The following is a 3376-nucleotide window of genomic DNA, read 5'->3' on the forward strand; positions in this document are numbered from 1 at the left end:
ACCTAAATTATGACGAAGTTTTTTTTTTCATAATGAAGATGACGCACAGAACGTCAATACCCATAGACGTACAAACCTAGAGTGCCGTGGCGCCGTCATTTAGAACGAGGAGTGTAGCATGGGAAAGCTTCTGCCTCGCTAGCTAACGTAACGAGTTGACATCGGGCAGCAAGCGCGCGAATCATGGCTGGAAAAAGGAAGTCATGGAGGAGCATGTGTCCGAGGATGGGTGCTGGAGAGCGGATTGAATGCGTGTGTGACCGCTGGAAGCTCCAGACTGGTTCTTGTAAGATGGGAGGCCGGTGTTCAGTCAATTTCTCCTACTTGTCGAGAATTGCTACTTTGTGGTTTTGCGCATGCGCCAAGCCGATTTTCTAAGTTTCGTTTTCACGCCAAGTAGCACAAATCGACAGAACACCGGCACGGAGGAGCATAGATCCGAGCAGGGGGAGAGGCGTCTGGCTGCAGACCTGCACTGTCAGGATCCATGACCTGCACTGTCAGGACCCTTAGTTGGAGACATGCATTGTGACGTCACCTGCACTGTGAGGACCCGAAGCACACAAGCGAGGAGCACGTATTTTTTGTTCCACATTTGAACTGTGGAGACGATGAGGTGAGTAAAAGTCGAGTGAAAACAACTTTCTTTCATCCGAAGAAACAGAAACACTCTTTATTCACTGGAACGTTACGTTGCACACCATATCTAAAGTTATATTAATTTAAAAGAATCAGGTTTTTTTTTAAACTTTTGGCTAGTCTTCAGCGTTGTTATCATATTGATAGTGCTCACTTAAATGTGCCATTTTTCGTATCGATAATGCTGACTTGTTTAATTTTGTTTGACTTATTACGACATTATTTGTCTCTTACAGATGCAATTTCAATAACTATATACTGTAAAGTTTTATTAATTTTAAAGAATCAGGTTTCTTTACTTTTGGCTAGTCTTTAGCGTTGTTATCGTATCGATAGTGCTCACTTTAATGCGCCATTTATATATATATATATATATATATATAATTTAGTTTTACTTATTACGACATTATTTGTCTCTTACAGATGCATTTTTCAATAACAACCGCCGGCACTACGCCCAAAATCGAACGCTGCACGTCATGTTGCAAACTGTTTCACTGCCCTCTGTGCCTACAATTTAAACCAGCAAAATTGTCCAAGCTGCAGAGCCACTTAGAGGCACATACAAAAGGTGGCATTTTATTTAAAGGTAAGCATAATGTATTTGTCTGTTTGTTTGTACTCATAAGTATTAGCCAACGCTACTAACTTCTGGCAGGTTGTGGTTTGGTTTGTAAAAGGGTAAAAGGAAAATGAAGGGAATGTAGGTTGCAGTGAAGAACATCTGACACCTCACTTTCTGTCTTTTAGAAACCTATCCCAGTCACTAAATCCCGGCAACTGGACAGAGAAAACTGGACTACAAATTCAGGTAAGAGTATAAAGTATGTATAATGCATGTTTTTTTTAATTAATAGTTGAGTACTCAGGAAGAAGAGCAGCAGGCAGAGGTCTCCAAGAGAGCCAGACTTGCTGATGTGGACACACCAGTGGAAGACGTAAGCTTTTGCACAGTATCTATTGGTCAGATACTGTTGGTGTGGCAGCTATACTACAGACATCTTTCTTTCTGTCTTTTCCATAGGACTCGGTTGAAGATCGCATTCTTCAAAATTGGCTGAGGCCAACAAACCACTGTTGTCTGCCAGAGTGGACCTGCCTGGCGTTCTGGGCATCGGGGAAGAGGAACAGGCAGAGGCTGCTCTACAGTATGGGAGGTTGTGGAACGAAGAACTGGACGAGGATGAAAGAGAAGCGATCCTGGAGCCTTTCAAAATGATATTTCACAATATTAACGACATGTTGATATTTTGTGAACAGGTAGTCGACAAAAACAAAGATTTTTTTGTCATATTGTGAATGTTTGACTGAATAAACACTACAGAACATTTGATCATGTTGTGACTTGGTGTGCTTTTTATGTTTTCTCATTGATCCCTTAATAATTTGACTTGGATTATACTGTAGATATCAAGAGTTAGGGTACTATTTAGTGGTACTAAGGTGTTCCAGCAGTCCTCTCTCTCTCTCTCTCTCTCTCTCTATCTCTTACTTTTTCTCTCTCTCTCTCTGCCCCATTTTCTTGTATGCTTATGTGTTTGTCTACTGTCTAGTGTCATTTGTGTATATTTGTGGGAAAAAAAAAAAAGTTTATATGGTGGTATGTTGAAATATAATGGAAAATAACTAGTCGTGTATGGGCATACACTGTGAACTGGAGGAAGAGAAAGAAGAAAGGGGAAATATATATATATATATATATATATATATATATATATATATATTGATGATGATGAAATTGTATATGTTGTACAAGTCTACCAATAAACAAAGTAACAAAAAAAAGAACATAATTGGCATAGACAGAACCAAACATGAAATTTATGGTGGTTAAGGATAAAAATACAGAATAATACAACAGAAAAACTAATACAACAGAAAAACTAATTGAAACAAATATATATATAAAGACCAGTGCGATAAAGTCAAAATGAAATGATAATGAAATAGCAGTGACTTACTCTATAGTACACAATACAATGTACAGTATAGGCCTATGGCATCTTGTGAGATGTTGGCTTATGAATATGAGCCTAAGAGAAAATGTGTGCAGTGACCAAACAAAAGTTTACAATATAAATAAAAACAATAGACCGGGAATTGATAGATTTTATGTCGTACTGTTAACTAATTAATTCATTTGTTAGGACCTCTTGAAAAATATAGCGTTTAAAATTGTTTAAAAATACGTGCTTCCGATACACACGCTTTTATTTTGAAAGGCTTCGAATCAACTTCCGGTCCTCAACTTCCGGTCCTCACAGTGCACTTCCGGTCCTCACAGTGCAGGTCTCCAACATGGTCCTGACAGTGCAGGTCTGTGCAGCCAGACTCTCTTGAGCAGGGGTGCTGAAAGGCGGATTGAATTCAAACTTTATTTTCAGACTTGTAAAAAAAAAAAAAGCACCAGCGGCACAGCAGAGAATAAGTTACGTACTGTATTTGAGTTAGCCTACAGTATGTCTGCGCACTGCACAGTACTGTAATTAAACTTGCATGATAATAAAATTCAGTAAATGCTGAAGCTATCCGTTTAAACGGATAGCTTTTTTGGAAACGTTTTTCTATGAGAAAAATTAAATGAATTCATTTCATTTTTCTCATAGAAAAACGATACAAATGTCATTTAGTTGATATTCTGCATAAAAAAATAAGTGAAATACCTGTAATACAGTACAAATTCGGTTTTAGTAATCAACCGCTTATAGTGTTCAAATTGGCTCTGGACCAACGTGAT

At 38.3% G+C, this 3376-nt stretch overlaps 1 long non-coding RNA gene across 1 annotated transcript; it reads left to right on the top strand.

Annotated features, from left to right (window-relative positions):
* Positions 1-527: 527 nt before the first annotated feature.
* Positions 528-1961, top strand: LOC142391887 (uncharacterized). Its single transcript, XR_012770625.1, has 4 exons — positions 528-616; positions 1063-1228; positions 1390-1577; positions 1664-1961. It is a non-coding gene; the product is annotated as an uncharacterized LOC142391887 (long non-coding RNA).
* Positions 1962-3376: the final 1415 nt, after the last annotated feature.

The sequence above is a fragment of the Odontesthes bonariensis genome, chromosome 11 (genome assembly GCF_027942865.1).
Source record: "Odontesthes bonariensis isolate fOdoBon6 chromosome 11, fOdoBon6.hap1, whole genome shotgun sequence".
Lineage (NCBI taxonomy): Eukaryota > Metazoa > Chordata > Actinopteri > Atheriniformes > Atherinopsidae > Odontesthes > Odontesthes bonariensis.